Genomic DNA, 23,091 nt, shown 5'->3' on the forward strand with positions numbered 1-23,091 from the left:
CATATGTGAAGAATATAAAAATATTACTATTATCTAGTTATGAAAAAAAAGTATTTTCACTTTAAGAAAAAGATAAAACTATTTGACTTCATATGCCTGAATGTACATCATAATCGGTGTTTCTAGAGCAATTTATTTAAACTTTTTACTTTCTTTTGTTTTGTACTTTGTACAATACAATATATACTTCAACAGAATAATTTTGTCCAATTTTCAACATTTAAAAAAACTTATTGTGCCTTTCAGTAAGAACTTTGTTAGGGTAAACAATCCTCAAAACATTAAATATATATATTTTTAAATATATATAATCATGTATAAATAATATAGATTTAGAACAGTCCGCTCTGTACAGCTGCCTTCTGTACATGTGACCCATATGTACAGAAAGAAGAAAAATTAGTCATAGATTTCACAATTACAGCATGCACATTTTATGTCAAAGTTTTTCTTGAAGTTATTTTTTGCAATATTACGTGGCCCTAGTCTGTTTGTACAAGTTGTAAATGCTAAGATATGCATATCAAAACTGTACACATGCTACATAATGTGGGCAACCTAACATTACAAAAAAACAACAAGACAACAGTTTGTATGTTTGGTATCCTGGCAATGCCTCTTTAGAAATTCACAGAATCAAATACAATTTCTGGTGGACTCAGAAATGGACTGTAAAGGTGCCTGTTGAAAGCATTGAATATATCTTGGCGAGGCATCAACCATTCAGTGGCAGGTGTCAAGATCGAGGAGCAAAGATCTCATAAACCAACTGCCACTCATATGGATCCAAACGAATTTCACATGAATGATAGGCCATTATTGTGCATAGGCCTTATAAGTTAAGCACACAATTTTGTAATTTCACATTATTGTTGCAGTAGAACCATGCTTTTTCTCTAGTTTGCACAGATTATCTGGAAGAAGACATTTTCTTTACATTATAAAATGACGCTTTGTATTATATGTTGATCAATGTAGCTCCTATGTCTAATAAACATTTCAATGTCATTAATGTTCCTGATATCAGGTACAAAGTTTGGCAAGTAGCAAGGAAGATGATCTTGACCTCACTAATAATATATTTCCACAGTTTTTGTCATGGATACAATAATCAACTCCATGGATGAAAGATAATGCTCTAATGATGTTCTTCATTGTTTAAAGTCAGCCCGATTTGTGAAAGCCCAAATTGCTGCCCAAAACTGCTTCTTCAGATGACAAAGTCACAAGTACTGTGTACAGGCAGATACATGTAGAAAGAACATACAAAGTCACTTGATTTACATAGCAGAATATATTAGAGCTACATGATTGCATAGATGCTATAAGATGCCATTGGAAGCTAATGGTGCATCATCTGTTGGTGTGGTAACAGGCACTTCCTCTGATACTTCACGAGCACTGGATGGCGCCGACTGGTCTGAATGAATGACCCGATATCGCCTCCGCCTGCAAGTGTCAAATTTTAGAAATCGTACAATATTAGTATTGTAATTTACATTTCATAGTAATTTAACATTATTTTGAAAACATACAAACAATTTAAATTGACTAACTTCACACAAAAAACAAACAAAATCACAATGTTTACTCTAAATCCTTCCTGATTGGGCTGTTCACCACAGAACTCTAAAGATCACATACCATAGCATATTTGGCTTTTTCAGATGAGTTGAATCAAAACATTGATGCAATGGTTCAAATCTATACTGCTGCATAATATTTGGCAGCGAACATATTAGCATTGCTTCATTTTATTAAAGGGCATATATTTAAAATGTGCAACACTCTGTTACATCCATATTGTTCACTGACTCTTGACAATAATGTATTAACCACATGACAGTGTCTAGTGATATTTATAGTAGTGTGCCAATGTTGTTTGACGGTGAAGTCAACTCATCTCATAAATAGTTTAGAGCACATATACATTCAAAATTAACATGGAATAGAAATCGAGCTCCCGGTCCAAACAGTACAAATGATAATTTTAGGCGATGGATAAAACACATAGGAGCATCAGAGCCTAATTTACAAGCTTTGCACACAGTTATTAGGCTAATAACCATTCATGTTAAAGGATCTGCAGTCAACAATGAAATCTGATTATGCTGGCTGTAACACTCATAAATTCCAATATAGTTAGCTATCTACAAATACCAGGCAGTCAGAACAGGTTATCTGGGAGAGATAATAAACTTATAATTGATGAAACAAAATGAAGTGTTACCCCAACAGATGCAAGCATGGCAAAAATCTCATCTAGAATGGGGAGACCATTTCTAATTAAAGAATAACAAAAAAAGCCAATCTTTCTTTTATATAACTGGTGGGATTAAAATGTCCTAAGAAATGGGATCCAGATGTCACATTTTGTTGCAACACAACACAAATGAAAAGGTAGAAATTATTTTCTTACCTTCCTGACACAAGTGCCTGGCCAGTTGGTCTTTGAGTTGGTGGTTTTGGTTTAATTCCTTGTGATCCGTCTGTATTAGATTTTACGATCTACTTCCCTCCTCGATTCTTCTCTCACTGCTGACTTCTACAGCTCCCAAGATATCAACTGATACATCACGGGGTGTACTCTGTATTGGAATCTGGTCCTCTGGCAGAGAAATTGAAACACTGGTGACAGCACCATCAGTATCTCTTGGAGAATGCTTTGCACATTTCTTGCTATGTCTATTGTGATTATGCTTACAAGAGTCTTTCTCTTTCTTCTTGGTTCCACTTTGTGCATCTTGCTTATTGCCGTCTTTTGCTTTCTTCTCAGCATGACGACTGGATTTGTGCCGACCTTCTTTTGACGACTTTGATCTTTCGCTTTTTTCACGAGACGGACCATTAGGCACAGCTGGTAGTGTTCTACTTTTAACAGGACTGGATGGTGGTGACGCAGGTAGGGGTATTGCCAGTGGCGCCACCGGCACCGCTGCTAGTTCCTGTACCAGCTATGGTCCGCCTGCGACTTTTCTGAGCCATTCTTTCTCGCTCTGTCGCTGACGAGGAGTGAGGAATCCCAGGCGAGTCTAGATGGTGCTGATGCCGCTCTGAATGCAGGGTTTCCATGAGAGGCAAACGAATCAGTACAGCTATCAAGATTTTCATCATCACATGATGAATAAGCCTTGTCCGATGTTCCTGATCTTAGCCTACGTCTTCTGACCGTAGGCGAGTCTGGAAGAAGTCTCCTTATAATATGTTCTTCTTTTGCTTTACTAACAGGAAGCACAACTTTCTCTGGTTTTTCTCCTCTTCAAAAAACACAGCAGAGCTGTCTTTTTGTTCTGCCTTTATCACACTCTCATGGGTATCATCTTTGCTTTCAGGTTTTACAGGCTCCTCTTCTTTAGTAGATTGGAACTGAGCAAATGCAGTTCTTAATGACATTAAATCAGTATCAGTTCTATTACGTTGCCGCTTAGCCAAAGGTGTCAATCGAATCTTGACAGGGGATGTAGGGAACTTTTTGGATGGAGTTCTTTCTTGTTCTTGCAGTTTCTTTGTCATTGACATTACAACAAATTTCTTATTAGTACTGATAGGATTAATTTCAATTGGTGATTTCCTTGGATCTTTATCATCGTCAGAAGATGGCGATGTGGCTAGTGCTCTGAAAAACGAGCTCCCTCCTACACTACCTTCACTTTTTTCTTCACCAGATGATGCTTCAGTTACTTGAACTTCTGGGACGGTAAGAAGCTCCCCTGCTTTCCTCTCCTTGTCATCAGCGGCTTTATTATTACTATCCTTTACTGCCAATGACTGAGGTCGGCTGGTAGCGACACCCTCCATTGAGTTCTCTCCAACAGGACTGAGCACTCTTTTATTATTATCCTTGTCAATGTGATTATCTCCTGAGTTGTTGATTTTATCCAGAGATCTCTGAGGACGAACTTGTAACTTCCCTGAAGAAGCCACATCTCCCTTTGGAGTGCTCTGGTCTGTGGATGACTCGCCGGTAACTTGCTGATCACTACCAGCCTTTGCGGTGATACTTGATGAAGCAGAGCCATTCTGCTTCTTCAAAGCGGTGACCTCAGCTATGACTAAATCAGCTGGAGCCTCCTGTCTCACAACGCTGGTGCTGACATCAGCAAATACGCTCATCTCTTGTTTATTTGTGGCACACTCATCCACATCACTTTTGACATCTGATTGTGTTAAGCTTTTGCAACACAGCATAGGTCGATGGGTCAGCTGCACCATGAGGCCTGACCTCTTCGGACCCTTTGCTACCGCTGGCTACAAGAGGTGACTGCATGGTGACTCTAAGCTTATTCTTATTCGCCAATTGATAACGTGGAGCAGATCCTTCACTGGATTCCTCACCTGGATCAGTGGCTGGATTGGAGCCCAATCGCCTCCGACTCATTCGTGGGAGAATTATCCGTGTTATATCTGCTACACCAAACAGAACCTGCTGGTGGAGACCTTTCGCCTGTTGATACCAAGCTTATTTTGTAATAATACCTTTGGAACCTCTGGTAATTTCCTCTTCTGAAGTCCACTTGCAGGCTGACCAATGTTGATCTCCTGTTTCAAAGTTGGAACAGTAACAACCACATCTGGCTTGCTTTCGCTTGTTTTCCTTCTTCACAGGTATCGATGGAAGTTGTCAATTTTCAGCGGTGTTCTACCTCTACCATTTCTGCCTGCTGATCCTGCAGAACCACTTTCACTCGTTGATTTATCCGTCTTATTTGATTTCAGATCCTCTTTTACTGCCTCTTCGCCTCCTCTGTCTCTTCTGCAAGTCTGAATCTTTCATCTTTGGACTCTCATTACTTGGTTTCTTTCTGGTATACTTTCTATCTTTTCATCGACTACTTCTCTAATTGGTTGCACAATTCTTTTGGGTTTTTGTGCTGTTTTTGCATTACCTCCTAATAGAGCTTGGAAAATATTCTCCATTTCATCTCTGTCTTTGGATTCCTGTCTCGGCAATTTTGATGGCTTTTCTTCAAATTTGTCATCATGTTTATTGGTAGATACAGGGGGCTTTGCATTTGCTACAATACCAGTATGTTTTGCAACTTTCTTTTCTTTTTTTTAGGTTTACTTGCCATAACTAGAGCTTTCATAAACTCAGGGACTGAATTAGAACTTGATGAAGATGTCAAGTCTACTTCTTGGATTTTGGGCTTGGTTATTTCAGGTTCTTTTATGACTTCTTTAATCTCAGGTTTAGGTACAAAAGGAGGAGGAGTCACCGGAGTAATAGTGGCTGTAATTGTTTTTGTAACAAGTGGCATTTTCACTCCTGGTGTTTTAGGTAGCATTTTATTGGATGGTGATCCTGATGCCTTCTTCGTGGGTGAAGTTGTTGGTGAATTTGCTGCTGCAACTGGCTTAGCTGCTGCTGGCTTAGGTGCCACTTTTTCAGTTGGCGTGTCAAGGAAAAGTTGCTCCATCATCTGTCGCTCAAAGCTCTCTTTTTTGATGGCGAAGTCTCTTTTTAATCCACGGGGGCTCATCATCTTCTTGTTTCTTTGGAGGATCATCCAGCTTTAGCCTCTTTGGTTTCTCCTCTTCTTTGGATTGTGATGACTGCACTGGTGGTGATGAAGACTTTTGTTGCATTTGATGCGAGCTTTCTATTATCTTATCCTCCTCCTTCTCCCGTATTTTTTCCGTCGCTTCTGCATGAAACAATCTCTTTTCTGCTTTGACAACGGGACTAGGTGTTTCAGGGATGATTTCATCAGTATTGCACATAAACAGATTCTCCATCAGAGCTCTATCCGGTGAGCTTGGTCCTCGGTCATGTGACTTGGGACTTAACGGAACATCTGATAAGGATTCCTTGTTATCAGAGATTGCATTCTGTCTTTGCACAGCGACCTTAGCTGATAAAAGTCGAGGTGCAGGTTTTTCTTCTTCAACCTCAGGAAGTTTCTGTTCCACAGGACTCTTACTTCTTGTTTGTTCTGCAGGACTCTTGCTCCTGGTTTTTCTAGAGTCTGTGCTGCGCTCCTCAGATTCACCAGACAGACCAGCAAGGAATATCTCTTCCATCATCCTCCGCTCTATGCTCTCTCTGCTACGTAGTTTGGGTTTCTTGTCATCTTTCACATCTTTAACTTCTTCAGTCTTTTTGGCTTCATCAGGAACAACTTCAGTTATAACAAGTTCAGGTTTCTCAGATTTCTCGGAAGTCTGACTTTCACGAGATTCTTGCTTAGTTGCTATTGTTAGTCGGCCTTTGTCAGCAGCTGCCTCTTGTTCTTTGTCTTGTTCAATATTGGTAGGTTTTGCTGCTTCATCATTTTCTAAAGGCATTATAAATCTATCATTGCCTTCAGCAACCTCTTCAACTTGTTCATGGGCACTCTCATAATCCTGTCTCGGTGTGGAAGACTTCTCATCTGGTAAACTTTTGTCTGCATCAACAACATCGTCATCTTTATTGACAACATCTTGCTCCTCTGTTGGTTTTTGCACTGCATAGTTATCACTATTAACAAAATTCTGTTTTAGAACTGTTTTTCTTAATGAGCTTCTATCTTCCAAACTGGGCACTTTATCTTTTTCTTGTGTTGGTGTCCTATCATCTTGCTCAGGTGTGCTATCTTTATCGTCACACTCCTTTGCATTTTCTGCCCCTTCACTCCCCTCTTGTTCAAGTGACTGTTTTGGCCCACTGATATCAGCATTTTCATCCATTTTAGAGTCATTTGCTTCAGCCTGTTTATTTACTTCTGCAGCCTCAGGAGGAGTAACTACGATGAGTTTATCACCAATCACATGTAATAAATCCCCCTGATCCTGCTGATGAGGCACAGCATCCTCTGGTTGTCCTGCCGTTGACCTCCGGTCATGAGGTTCGTTAGTGCTACCATCTTTTAAAAGTTCAGAGTCTGATGGTAGACTCTTCTCTTTGTCAATATCCTTGACTCTTTCGGCGGCAGCAGGACGGATTGATGGCATCAGTGGTTGTTTAATTTCTATGGTGGGCACAGGAGTTTTAGAGTTTGCAGCACCATTTGTGCTTGCTTGAGCAGGCTTTTCAGCCTCTCTATTTGAAAGAGACTTAATACTCAATTTATCTTCAGCACCTAATTTTGCCTCCACAGGCAATTGCACTTTTCTCCTCCTCTTCCACCTTGTACATCTAAAGTTTTGCGGGGTTGCTGTGAAGCAGAAATATTCTTACTGCTTAACAGATGCCCTGCAAGATGCTCCTCAATGGAAGGTTCTGCGCGCTCACTAGCGCCAAAGTTTTCACGGAAAGTACTAACTTCCCCTTCACATATAGCGTGGCTTTCCTGGCCACCTCGTAACCTTTTTGGTTTCTGTTTTTTAGGGAAAGGCCTGCGCCTTTTATGCACTGCTTTCTTATGCCTTCTGTGTAACGCTTCTTTGTTCATTTTCTCTATTATCGATTATATCTCCCACTACTCCATTGGCATTTTCACAAACATTAAGCGCTTTCGATCTGGCGAAGAATCTGATGGCACATTTTCATTTCGACGGTCCTCTTCAGATTCACCTTCCGATTCCTCTTCTGATTCACCATCTTCCTCGTCAAGCTCCTTCTCGTTATCTCCTTTCTCCTGACTGACATCCATCTTCTCTGGAGTGGTGATCTCTTCCACCCTGTTGACTTCCACAACTTTATCATTGTCAGGGTAACTGATGTTCTCATCCAGCACTATGTCGGTGTTCACTGGTTGACCATCATTTCTGTAGGAAAGATAAAGCAAGCAATTAATTGTTTGAAATAAATATCTTTTTACAGAGTGTCCCAAAAGTAATTGTACCCAGATATCTGGCTATAACTCAAATAAATACTTTTGAAATGCAAATAAATCTTGCAGCTATTATTTAGTTAATTTTGTTACAATTATAAGACAGTACACTTTCTTATACTGTCTAACAATAAAATAATTATCAAAATCTATATCTATTTACATGAGTTATAACCAAAAAATGTGGGTGCAAACACTTAAAATTGGACTCCCTGTATTCCAATATATCAAGTATTCAAGTAACACATTCTACAATGTGTCCTTACACTATGTTGTGTACATATCAAACAAAATGAGCACAAAGTCAGCAAGTCTTGATTTTGAATCATTGGCACCACAAGAACATACTTGTATCAGATACAGTTGGATCAAACTTTCATCAAATGTGAATTAATGGTGGTCAAATTACACAGTAAATTGATGATAATAAAAACAACTTTTGTGACATTTTACTAACTTTGCTTGATTGGGTATATTGGAGATAAATACTAACACACAAGTTAGGCAAGACTAATTGTGACTCCTCGCCACAACTGAGCCCGGATGTCGCCAGTGCCACTATTGAGATATGCTCCATCGAACTTAACAATAAACAATAGGAAAGAAAGGATTTATTGACTGTTTTATTGATTTTCACTACTTAAATGTCAAGTACTATAGACATGATATACATCATTTTAAAGCTAATTTCAAGCAGAATATTTTGGTTGAATATCTCAAAAATGATGATTGGCGACATCCGGCTCAGTTGTGGCGAGGAGTCACAATTATGTTTAAGGATAATGTGTAACAACAGGCCATTGAAAGTCTATGTGAAATCCCAAACAGATGGAACCAGTTTAAGTGGCTCTACCTGGCAATGTATTAAGCAAAATGATGCCCAAAGACTTTTATCAGTGAAGGTTTTATCCTCAAAGAGCAATTATGTTTGACTTCAATGGAGGGTAGATAATTTGATTCCTAATAGCCAGTAATAAAGTCTTGCATTCTTTTTTCCTGTTGCAGCAAACAGAGTGTCATTTTATGTTCTCTGTCTAAAGTAAAAACTAAGAGGCGTGTGTTATATATGGGATCTCTTGTAACAACTGTTTAGTCCCAGTATGTAGAGGAAACTGAAAGACCTCTTCGCAAGCGTCTCACTGAACACAAAAGACCTTCTTCCCTTGTAGGGGCTCACCTCAATTCGGAAGGACACAAATTTAACATGGACAATGTCAAAGTTCTCGACTCCGACTCAAGATGGCTTCAGAGGGGCATCAAGGAAGCATATTACATACGGCCTTGGACCCCGACCTCAACGAAGTCAAAGGGAGACACGTGCTATCTGGTGTCTACACACCGATCATCAAGTCATGTGACTGCGGGTTACCCTGTGGGTCACATGACTAGGTGTTTACCGCTCTACCTCACTTTCTGATGAAATCCATGGATGTGGGATGAAATATCAAGTACGTCAAATATTTGTTGAGAGAACTGTTTAAAATCTCTGTTTATCAAAGCCAGTATTTGTTGCCATACACTGGCCTTGAGGATTCCTTACCCTATTGGTTTAATTTCCTTGGCAGGACTTTCAGTGGTCACTGTGGTAGTAGTCTGGGAACCATCAGCATATATTCTTTCCCAATCATATGGATCCGTGTCTTTGATGCCTTTCCTGTTCATGCAATGTTCTATTAACGTATTAAGGAACTGTAAAAGACAAGCAAGAAAATACATGTGGTTACATTTTTATGAAGATGAGTAGTTCTATAAAAAGGGCATTGAACTGTTTGCTAATAGACTGTATTGCAAAATCTTTTTAAGTCAGCCCGCTTTTCTTTCAAAATAGCCACCTGGGTAAACCTATTGTCACTGTATTGTTGAAGGTTGAGTCTTTCAATGTCTGTATAGAATAGTAAACAGAGACAACAAGATCACATTCCTCCATTGCATATTGAGATTAATTGATTTTATTCCTAGTTATATACATGTGGTGATCTGATGGAGTAGATTCTTTTGATATGATTATATTCTCAAATCATAGAATATATGCCATTATTTTTGGTATTTGTACAAAACTTTTGTAAGACTAGCAGCTGAATATATGTGTTGAAAGAATATGATGAGCGTCACTTTGCGTATTGAAAACCCAACCTGCATCTTGAAAAAAAAAACAAAAAAAAAAAATTGATTTTTTTTTTAGTTGGCAACGTTAAAGAGGGTAATGAGCATGCGCAGATCGTAAAAATGAGTCATTTACCCGATAAATGGCAACGCTGCATTTGTAATGGGGAAGAAAAATGTATTCTTATCGTAACCGGTGGTGTGCTTAGTCTAGTCTATCGTCCTGTCTCGAACAAAATCACCATGTGTGGCTGTTAAAGAACTAGTGGATTCACCCTGCTATCATGGCAATTTCTGACACGAAGATATAGGGATGATGACGCTGTGCCATAAGTGGTAATGTCAAATTAATTTGATTCACTGTAAGACTTATTAAAGGTTTATACATGCTGATTTGTATCAGGTAAACATGTCTTTATCAATCAATATATGACAAAATAATTGGTTTTTATATATTTTTAGGTTATATATATTTAGGTGAAATTTATTTTTTTTTTCTTTTTTGGAGTGTCCTTGGACATAGAGCTAAATGCCAAGATCATTCATGGTTGATAAAAAAATACAAAACAATTGTTTGTGTTTTTAATATGTACAGTTATAATTTGTGTTCATGTCATACTCATACAAGGATTTTAAAATGGATACAAATTCAATTTTTTTTAGTATGGGTGTACGGCGGATAACCTGGAGTGAATATCTGGACGCCCGGATTACCACTTAACTTTAACACCGACTTATGTGGTTGATTGCATCAGCAATTTAATATAGTAAAAAACATGAAGCTATTCCATGTGGCAAATAAAGCTAGAAACACAAAGTAACTGAAGTAAGATTTATAATATTGGGAAGACGTAGGTATGTGGAATGTAGATGTATTGCCAAAGCAATATGCACGCACGCACTAAGGATAAATCAATAGTAGTATATTTAATTGAAATGTCATCACGGTGACAACCCAGCCAGAATGCATATTATTTTACACCTCAACAACAAACATCTTTCACAGTTTTTCTTATCAAAAATGCGAACTGCATTTGCCAATTTGTACTTTTTCTCTGTGTGTTGCAACTTGCACTTTCTTTCCTTGATGTCTTGTATGATCTTTGGGCCAATTTTTTGAGACAAGTAACTAAATCAACAAAGAAACCAGCAGTCAGTCACATGCAACTGTCTTACCTTATAATCAGGTTTATCTGCATACTGTAATGTTTGTATATGATCTAAAAACTGCTTAAATTCACTGGGGAGATGTTTGAGAAGTAATCTATGATCATATTTCTCCTTCATTAAACCAACTTGTTCCTGAAACAAAGAAAGACATAAATGATAGTTATAATCAATCTTCACTTAAAATGAATTTGTGTTTCATTTGATGCATCTACTGCCTGGTATACCGATACCTAGGAATGTATTTCTCACGAGCATCTGCACCTACATGCAAGTCAAATATTTAAATTTGATTTTTTTTCAGGGCTCTGGTATGATGCCATAAAATGTGTATTACATTGCGAATTACAAAAAATCAAAATTATTTGATATCAAAAGGACATTCTTTGTATTCAGAATGCAATTTGATATGTCTGATGTGCTCTCATGTCCCACAAAAAATACTGCCCAAATGCTCATACCAGAGCTCTAAACTTAAAGTGGGATTTTGTTAAAACAAGAGCTTGTGTGAATTGTCTCCCAGAAATGTGAGACTTGAAACTGACGTCAGTTTAAGCAGCCATTCACTGCAAATTGAATGTTAACTTTCATGTTTCCTTTATCATCCTCTGACAGTTACTATGATCTTCCTCTTCTTCGTTTATATTCACATGTATATATAGTCTTACCTTATCTTTAATCTTACGCCATGGTAATTGGCCTACAACAAATTCTGCTAACATGTAGAACAGAGACCACAGGTCATCGTGTCGACCCATCTCCTGAAAAATGATGAATAAATTCAATATTCAGTCACAATTTTAACAGTTTGTCTGGGTGTCTTATATATTTCTTTTAAAGTAGTACCAGCCCAGGAAATTGATAAATCAGTTCACACTGCTTGCATTAAGTCACATGTTGCATGTTGCCAGTCCTTAATACACATCTTGACAATGATGCCAAGACATACATTAATTCTTCTCTAAAAACTCTTATACTATTTTTTTCAGTAGTATGTTTTCAAAATAAAAATTACATAATAATGTCACATTTTCTCCCATTCTACTGTTTTCAGTTTGCTTTTAAAATCACATTACCATTTCATGACAGGTTCATTTTCAACTTGTGTTCTTCTTGTTTATTTTATTTCCTCTTTGAAAAAACAAAAAACAACAACAAAAAACAACAACAACAACAACAACAACAACAACAACAACAACAACAACAACAACAACAACAACAACAACAAAAAAACACATCTTTTTGAAACCAATGGATTTAGCCCCCCCCACACCATGTTTCCTGCAAAATCAGTCAATTTTAGGCTATTTGGAGTAAGCACCTGACTCTGTCACTGTATGTTAGATGTCTCTGTAATAGATGAAGCAAACATTTTATACATACATTCAAACATCACTCTCATAAAATGCTAATGTAACCGCTTTTCCCTTGAGGACCAGTGCAACAATTCAACCAAATAAATTATGACACGCATGACATTTTATATTCAGCATACATCAAGCCTAGGCAATCAGACAAACATGATTTGTACTGCAGCTGTGAATTAATTACCAAAAACAGTGGGATTTTATCTGACTGCATATGCAGACCTGTACATCTGCATAGTACTCAATCTTTCATTGGCAATTATTTCCTGTCTCTTTGGAATTATCATTTCATTTATCATATTTTTTTTTTTAAAGGCTACGTTTTGCTGAAAATTTCATTTCAAATTTTGTTTGTAAACAAAAAATTTGGATATATTTTTGTCTATGCTGCTTTGAACTGCACATTATAAAGTAAAATCAATTGTCAATTACATACATATACTAGGCTGTATCTCAAGATTGATTATCACGACAAATTATGTCCCTTGCTTGATCATAAAACAAATTATGTCCAAAAGGTGATGATTGTGTGATATGCTCAAAACAAACAGTTCAATTCCTTCTGCATTTTATTATTTTCAAATCAAATTAAGTCTTATCTTGGCTTCCAAATTTTTTTTTTTTGGGCCAACCTTTCGGGTAGGTTGGTCTGACATATTTTGGGGTGTTTTTTTTAAATGACCCTTAAAAAATAACAAAAATCTGTTAAATTTTTTTCCACTTGCTTTGCGCAAGTTTTTTTATGTCAAATCAATGCTCTTTTGCCAAAACAAGAACAAAATGGCAGATTTTAAATGAAACCAGCCCGTAGAACAGAGTTTTGGGTTGTTTAATCATTGCCTCAAATAGGATTTGCAGCTCGCACAAAGTAGGTGCAATATATAGTAACTATGTGAATTGATGGGGGGGGGGGAAGAAACCAAATGTTGCCTCAAATGGCTGAATTTGCATGGGTACCTCATCAATGTGACCCAAACTGACTATACAAGGACAATCACTTAAATGTATCACTTTTACTTTAAACTTAAGTAAAACTTTTTCTTTTGATGAGGTTTGAGTCATATATAGGTTTTATAAGTCATTTTAAAGCTCCTCTAGTATATCAAAATTGCTTCTAAAATGTGTTCCATTGACATTGCTTATATTATTTCAAGTGTGTGGGTGTGTAACTGTAAGGGGTGGGTGGGGTATGTGCATGTGTGCATGCCCTTCCTTTGAGCCCATGTGGGACATATAACTTACCCTGTTCCTATGTGCATTGACGGAAGCATAACGAACAGTACCACGGAAACCAGCTACTGGTCTAGGCTGTAAGAGACGAAGATATCATTGCATTAATAATAAATTACACTGAACAATGTATTTTTAAATTAACACACATATCCCCTAACCATAAGATTTTGTGTGCAAAAAGGCAGTATCTATCCACAGGTACTTCATTTAGACTTGGGATGACATAATCTCCCCATGCTATTAACCATCTCACTTGGGGTACATATTTCCCTTTAATTAACCTTACAGGTATTTACTCATTACAATTAAGACAAAAATGCAGGTAAAAGCGCTTCTACATATTCAACAGGAAAATCTCAACATGTTTTGAATGTTCAAATAAAGGCTTACTATCATGTCACCCAGCATCCTATGACAACATCCCATAGGCCATGTATGTATTAGATGTCATTTTTTGTCACAAGCCCTATAGAAAACATACTTTGCTTGCCCCATGGTGTCAAAACAACATGGATACAGACTTGTCTAATGTACTCACAATGATTTGCACACTGCAAGTTAAAGCATTGGAATGTAGTGCTGCAGACATGTCAAATTTGATGGGCGAGGTCATTTGATGGGTTTGGATTATTCACTCAAACTTTGATACGTTTGCAACTATCATAGGATTCTTAGGAGCTAAGCAATAATTATGTGTAGGGGTGACTTTGCAAAATTGTATGCCAAATATTGCTTGCCACCACCCCCCCACCCCCCCCCATTTCAACTTGCAAAAATATTTTTGAAATACCCAAAATCATTGGCACACCCCTTGCAGAGGTTAATCAAAAGGACATAATCATCCAATTCAAACACTAGGATCTGTCAAGGAACAGTTCTCCAACCCCAATAGGCATGATCACACGGGAGCTTACCTCCGTGTTACCGTAATACGGAGGTAGTGCAAGGTCATGACTTAACACGGGTACTTGTCCACACGGTCTTTCCTCGTGGTCTTTAACTCTAAACACTCCGTGTTAGCTGCACGGCTCGGTCTTTACTTCGTGGTAAATATAGGAATTTCCTGGAAGTTTTAGGGCCGTTTGTTTGCTATACTGCAAGTACACTGTGGAAGCCGATGTCTCTTAGTTTCAGGGCAATTATGTCCTACACTCTCTTCTCCACTCAATTTCTTTGTCTTTCAAGACACAAATATCAGCTCTTCCGTTTCTTCTTTTGACCAGTTTAATGTTTTGTTTTGTTAGGTTTTTTTTTTTTTTGTTGTTTTCGTTTTTGTGGTGCTTCTTTCATCATGTTCATTCTCGGTGAGAAACGGAGATAAATTATTGTGAATTTATGCTAAAGAAATTTAAAATACTGCGAAATTGTAAGTGTTGTATCCATAAGGTCAAGCTTACCCCAGAATCTTGTTCATGCGGGCACTAACACGGAACGATCGCTTCGTGTTAGCGCGCTACCACAGAGATTTCTCTGTGGTAAATCTTCCGTGTTAAGCTTAGAGGTAGTTAACACGATACTTGTTCAGACGGTCGCTAACACGAAGCTACCTCAGAGGTAGCTTCGTGTTAGCTTAACACGAACTTACCCCTAAGCCCGTCTGAACACGGCTATTATGTTTGCCCTGACACATTTGACTGTGTTGGCTACAAAAACTCATACTCCATAACTTGAGGTCAACTTTTTAGCTACAATTGTTAAATGAAGAATGAACTAAGTAACTGAAAATGAGACTATTTTGGCTCAAAGTGAAAGTATCACATGTGTTGTGGATCTTGAGTAATATACCAAACTCTGCTTGGTATCAGCAAACTTATATGAAATAAGGAGTGAGTATACTTACAGTTCTAACTTGTCCCTGTGAATTGGTATATTGCCGAGCTAATCCAAAATCAAACATATACACCTTGCGGCAATTTGTGGTCTGGCGACCCATTGCAAAATTGGACTGCAAAAGAGAGAGGGAATAAAATAGCAAGATTAAGATTTGCATGGCAATAAGATGATATAGCTAACTGACACACTGATTACCTTATTGGATTGGTATGGCGTGTTAAGTATGTTGAAGCTTTTGGATTTGTTGAGGCCTTTGGATCTTCGAAAATTTAGTGATTGTAAATGTCTCTGGTGTGTCATATAGAACAGAAACTTGAATAGTCTATACAGCACCTGCAAATGTGCAGTGGAAGTGCATCTCGTATATAAGTTTCCTTATTTTGCCTGGCATATTACGATTTACTAACCAGCAAACATATTTCAATATACACTAAAACAACTGAGAGGAACACATTCCAAGATCTGCTTCCACTGCACAGAGAAAACTGAACCTCGATAGTAAACTTGTATAGGTATGTGTTTTGTGTTGTTTATTTTTTTTACTTTCCATTAGCAACTTACAATTTCAATTAACTCACACACCAGGGCCAAACTCCTACTTGTATTCAATGGCAAATGAGGATGTATGTGATACACACACTCAAACAAAGAGACCCATACACTGAAATATTCTGCCTAACCGTGGACATTGCAGACTTTTTACTATCCTATCCAAACGAGGACTCTTCCTCCCCCCCCCACCCCAATATTGGCAAACGTTGTCCTGTCTTAAATGGCCTTTTCTGAACATTTGCTTCATAGTGTCTTCCGGCAACCGAGGACGTCTTTCATTTGAATGTGTCCGCAATTATATGAAGTGTATCTTGACTAACGTCCAAAGTCGCACGTGAGGACCCAATTCCCTATCCCTACCCATACTACTTACAGGTTTTACATCTCTATGTAGAAATCCTACATCATGGATGCTTTCTATTGCTTCTAATATCTGTTTTCCTAATCGTAATGTTGTACTAAGTGAGAATGAGTTTCTAGGCTGACTACGACGTAACTCTGCTAAATTCTGTGACTGCAAGGACATGACTACATAGTTGAACTGGTCGTTGCGTCCACATCCTATGAATTTGCATACATGGTCTTTTCCTGCAAAAGGGATAAAAAATAGTTGTAGTTGAGTTTAGAAAGTCACCTTCTACATGTACAACAATTACAATGAAAATACTGGTTTGAACCAATTTTGTGTGTAAACAAACATTCATTTATAAAAGACGATTGCCTTTTAGTATTTAATCAAGAGCATAAAGCAATAACACATTTAATGCGTGCCCGGGTATTTTCCCAGGACATCTTCTGCGTTATCATCTCCTGGGTTAGTCAGTCATAACCTGTCAGTCAGTTATGCTGAGCACTCGCCTCAGCAAATCTCCCTTGGTACAAGCATATATTCAGCTATACTTTACATACTCTAGGAATTCTCTTCCAGATCTGGGGACCAAAATAACCAAAATCCTATCTCCTAAGGTTTATAACCAATTGATCAGGGATAGGATTTTGCAGATATATTGAAATAGTGAAATGAAATATTTATAATTAGACTAAAAGATTCAGATGTTGTGAAACTGATCATGAAAGATGGCCAAAACTTGCATGCAGTTTTTTTCTTCTTTTGTTTTTAGGTAAGCTATTATCTCTAAGTTTTCGGATTAAATTTTAATGCAATCTTTATTAAAATGAAGTGCTCAATATGAGTAAAATGAGTATATGCAGAAAAATCAAAGCTGATGATGATTGACCTCTACCTAATGCTTCATTGCAGCACAGATACCATGCAATTGTTTTATAAATGGGTTTATTTAATTAACGTGCGCTGTGAAAAAACAGCATAAATTGATCGACATAATCAGTTAACACTTCAATTCTTTCAGGAATGGCTAAAATGGAGCGCAAGACCAACATTTTAAGGGCAAGGGCTTTTGTAGATATTATGTGTGATATGACTTGCTTATTCCATAGCAGGAATTTTATTTGTGAACCCCAAAACACACAATAGTTACATGCAAGTTGTTTTGTGGTATTTCATTCTATCCAATCCATGCAGCCATGGACTAAGTATATAGAGCACGTGGTGCGATGGACTTGAAACTCCGTTCGTCGACGTGAGGGCAGGCGATCGCCACGCTTGCAACATGTGGACGAGATGGCAGCAGCATTTTTCTTTAATTAGCATATTCGTGACGCGTCATGTTAAAGTAAGTCTCCACAGCACTACGCATATTTTTTTACGTAGCTTTTAGTACTATCGTGGTGGCAGCAGCATTTTTCTTTACTTTTCCAAAATGGCCCCACCCGGGAGACGCCATTGGACGCCATGTTAGTGCAGGGTAATACACAGGGAAAGCCGACGCTGTCGCCACCTTTTTGTATTAACGCTAGCATATGAGTTACAACGGCCTGATGCAGCTTCCTTAGATCATTCTAGAAGGCAGCAATCAGCCTGGCAATGTCTTAGTCAACCTCACTAGCTTATTCACCATATTGAAGTAAAGATGACCTAACCTATTAGTAGGGATGATTGATCAAGGTGAGTGAATCTGACCAGACAGATCACAGATGAGCACTCACACCAGCTGAGACTACTCAATGACCATCCTTCATGTCCTAGGTGCACACTGGGAGGATCAAATCCAATAAGTGCATATGCTGCAACCTAAATTGCCTGCAATTTACAGGCTTAGAAAAATTAGGCTTTGCGCTGTTTACTCAAAATAACCAGATTTGAAATTGGATTATAGTAATGGTCAGAATAAAGCTGTGGCTTTAGGCCAGTCTTTAGGTTGGGTCCATGAACATCCATAATCCAAAATCACCCTGAAAACCATACCTTGATGTATGATAAAAGCTGGGATAAAGTAAGTAATAACACACCATAATAGAGAGAATTGTGTAAAACCAAAGAGACAATTCAAATTAGTTAGGTCTGAAAAACAGTTGGTCTGAAACTAGTAATGAGATTCATCTGTAGCTTTACAAAATGTAAATTGGCATTTCACAAATGTATGCTCACCAACCATCTAGACTCATCCCTGATTGAAGATTGCAAAAACATCAAAAATATTTCATGATAATATGTTATGTGGGATGCAATCTGTTTACAATGAGGATGAGGCTAGGGATAAAATAGCACATGTAACCTTAAAATGTAGATTACAAGAACTATTGTTATATAGGGCATGAGTAATTTCATGGTTATCCAACCAAAGATTTAAAAAAAAGGTTAATGTGAATTCAAAACATCAATAGACCTCTCAGCCGAGTGTCATTTAAAACCTCCGTTCATTATCTGTTGATTGTGACCTATAATACATGTAGCCTAAGTTCTCATGTTTCAAGCTCAAATTAGAAAGGTGTTACACAATGCACACAGCAGTCAACGTCCCTTAAACCGTTGCCATGAATAAAAACAACAACAGTTGACATCAGAGATCCCAATTTCACGCATGGACAGTTGAATGCTCAGATCATTAAACGCGCAACAACATCACCCAACATTTAAACATAATCCCTGCAACAGTACTCAAAATTCCATACTGCATCACATGCTGCCATATTTATTTGTCATATGATAAATCTAGCAGGACTGTACGTCACTCCCTGGCAGTACTCCAAAGTTTTAACAAAAATTTTTGAGAAGAGGCTTGCCGAGTTGAAGGAGATGTGATAAAATAAAAAGGAAGAAAGAAAGAGATGGGATGAGTAAGAGAAAGAGACATCATCAAAACAAACTTCATCTCAGATAGCAAGTCAGAATTCTAAGAAATCATTATCAGTCGTACTGACATTGGGCCAAAAATCCAACCAGCACAGTGATCAAGATGGCCACAAGTTCATCACCATCAACTCCAACAAACCTAGTTTCATTTTATTGAAAGCTAACCCACGGCCCCATTTAGTGATGGCACTAATTTAATTGGCCCATGCGAATCACTGCAGGTGAAGAACTAACTTGTTGCTGAATTTGATACAGGTAATGTCACAGAGAAAACAGCAAATTAAACCACAGGGGATCAAGTCATTTATCAAGGTCAACATATAGTATCCTATAACTACTGTATTAAACAGCCGATTTGTTAGGTGCTGTACATTGTACAAATACGGCAATGTGCCGGGGGCAATGCACTACCATCTATGAATTTTTAAAGCGGTAGGTACCAATAAGGCCCTACCATGTGAACATACCAATACACTAATTTTTACGAGCTGTTTCTAAAAATGGCAACATTTTCCTTCACAAATACCATTCACTGAAATGACAGGACATTTGTTTGAGTTGCAATGTTGTGACTACATGTCAGTCTCTGGAAAGGAGCGATTACAACCCAACAGACGGATGAATAAGCTAGGTTGTTACTGGATGCTTTGATTTTTAGTATCAGCACAAAATTGTCACTAGCAATTGGAACTTGTATAATTTCAGCTCAATAACATACACAAGAAGTGCCTACATAAATATATGACTAGATTCTGCCCTTGTAACTTCCACCCAAGCTGTATAGTTTGATATTCTTTCTCAAATAGAGATTGACATGTTGATTGTTCAGGGATGCCAGTTTATAGTTGAGAGAGACGCCCGATGAAATCCCTAAAAGTCTGCATCTCTTTCACAGGCACACTACATGTAGCATTGCTTGAAATGTGGAAAAAGCCTACGAGCATCTTGTGACTGCAAGAAAATATACATCATGGAGTGTTGTTAGGGTTAGGAGTACTACATAAGTACTTATAGTAAAACGGTATTCATCCTTACTTGAGCACCATGAACCTAATGGTCTCATTTATTCATTAGCCTACATATTACAAGCATATCTCAAACTGACCGCAAGTTGTGGAGTATGAGTTTTTTTACTCAAGACATTCAATGGTCATTCTATGAACATGGTGCAAAGAACTGTGTACTGACAGATGAGCATGAGAGCCCAGATTTACATCATGAGTATGCACTCCATCAATTTAAAGTGTTGAGAAAATACTAGAATGTGTGTCATCACAGCTCTTTTGTGAATCATGGGTGAATACTTCTCTCTGACTGTCAACTGCTCAAATATAGGTCAATATTTCATACTCATCACTTTGTTAATTGACACTACTCATTGTATTAACATTGGGATGAATTCACACTCAGATGTGATGATGAGGATCTACATCATCATGTCTAAAGGAGACAAAACAAAGAATAATTACAATGAATAGGAAAATGACCTGCTGAAACAGATGACCTAAATAATTTCATGTATTGAACCAAAGGGAATATATTAATATCATCGGGTAAACATTCAAAATCTAGATCAAAGTAATAATAAAATGTTCAATAAATTTGATCAGTGTAAAGATCATAACTATGTTTCTCATCATTTTTCATGAGTCACATTTTCGAGTACCAAGTGAAAATAGCAAATGTAATCCCCATTACCATTCCATTATCATTGCTGTAAATGTCATATTCAATTTGTCTGTTAAAACCCAATACAGTGATTTACTCTGCAAAACAATTTTGCCTAATTGCTTGAAATAATGATAAATTAACATAAATAGCATTTAAACAACAGACAGCGCATAATGCTTAATCACAATCATGTTGTCTGATTTTGAAAATAAACTCTTAGCAAAGTGCATAAGACTACCTAATGTCTAGCTCTAAAATGGTTTCATAAAAAGGAGGAGACACATTGCCATTTTTGGAGGGCAATATTTTGATAACGGTATGCTGGATAAATAATCAGGAGCCAACAGGGTTTGTGTATGTTAACAGCACTGTTTTCAATATCATCTTCATTTATTCTTAATATATAATATAATATAATACACTCTAGTGTACTCTCCCTTCTGCTGACCCCTGATTCAATTCCCATTCATCCTTTCAGTGACATCATGCCTAATTATCCAAAAACAATTCTTGCTCTTCATTTTGTTATTTTATCTTGTTTACTTCGGGCTAATGACGATGAAATTAAGTCCGCTATATAATATCTATGACGTATATGTGTGTGTGTGTGTATTTATCATGCATAGTCCACAAAGGTCTGTGGTAGAATTCCCCATAATGAATAGAGATTGTCAAGTGACTCCTGATATTACCAATCATTGCAAAATGTCATGGACGCTTCATGCGATCTGGAAGGGGTGAGGACTAATTTTATTTGCTACCATACCACGCATGACTTCTGAACAATTACTTTTCATCATCCATTACCTTTCAGCTAGCACTCAATTGCTCATCCAAAATATTCCAACATCAATATTAGATTTGATTTTTGCCACTAGATTTCCTGCGTAAACTCGGTATTGATTTTCATCGTCTACTTGCCTCCCTCCATGCCTAGAGCTCTGTATCGTGATTCCAGACGTCATCATCATTTACCCCAGTGCTATTACTTGCTACTTCATCAACTCCCAAACCATCTATTTTATTCAGTTACGGTTTGTTTAACTTCGTATAACCCTAATATTTTCACGGTATCATCAAAGTTTCATGATTTTAATCATTTACAGCATTTCAAGGATACAGACTTATCCAATTCATCACATTCAAAATAGCGCTATTGGAAAAGCTAAATAGATTTCTGAAGGCTTAAAATTATTGAAAAATCATGCACAGAATATGCAGAAATAATATGCCAACAAAATGTGCTAGTCTACTATTACCAAGCCATATATCAAAGCTGCTATTCCTTATGGGTTTGGAATAAATCAAGAGAGATAGCATCAATATAAATGGTACTGAAAGAGTGGTTCATGTTGAATTAATTGATGTCCTTACCTATAACAGACAGAGGCCTATCAGCACTAAGGGATCACGTAACATTGGAGGCCATATCATGCCAGCCATTCATTGTAATCTCAAGAGAAACAACGATTATTGAAGTGAATTTTAATTATATGCTTCATCAAGTTAGCCAAATTTATTTAAGAAACACAATTACATCAATCTAAGAATCAATGAAATTGCAACATGCCAACAATTTTTAGAAACATGAAACCTCTCCCTATGTTTACCATCTATGCTATGTCATTTATAATTAATGCCAATCCATTAAAAAGTCACAACATGTAACGAAGACATGAGGCCAATCCTGATTATCATGTTCAACACTAACAAACGCATCCCTGATATAAGTCACTGGTGGCCTTATGATGAAGTCCACTTCCCACGTCATCATTAAAATATCATCAAAGGATAGAGGCCACAGCGTTTGGCAGTTAGCCATTTGGCTTTGGGTTGGATGGCTGGATAGAATCTGGGAAAAGGATACATGTAGCAACATTTTCATGATACATATGAGTGAATGTTCTTGGGTCATCCAGTAGTTTTAAGAGAGTTTTGAATTCAATCAAATACCAGAACTTACTTTTTGCAACTTTGCTATGTTGTGTCTGGAACCACCAGATTAGCTAGCTGTCTATCACATGACCAGTCCAGCGGTCGGTTGCCTGATGAAGTCTGGCAGTGGTGGTTCCAGACGCAATGTTGCAAAGTTGCAGAAAGTAAGTTCCAGTATTTGATTTAATTTCAAAACTCTCTATTTTCATGTATATTTTGAGGTGTTGAATAAAGTCTGTCAATAAATCCAGCCCTGTCACAA

The 23,091-nt window shown here is 37.5% G+C and overlaps 1 pseudogene; it reads right to left on the bottom strand.

Annotated features, from left to right (window-relative positions):
- Window positions 1-463: 463 nt before the first annotated feature.
- The window catches only part of LOC140151763 (uncharacterized), a 58,983-nt pseudogene continuing 36,355 nt past the window's right edge, over window positions 464-23,091 (bottom strand).

Source organism: Amphiura filiformis, chromosome 5 (genome assembly GCF_039555335.1).
Source record: "Amphiura filiformis chromosome 5, Afil_fr2py, whole genome shotgun sequence".
Classification (NCBI taxonomy): Eukaryota; Metazoa; Echinodermata; class Ophiuroidea; order Amphilepidida; family Amphiuridae; genus Amphiura; species Amphiura filiformis.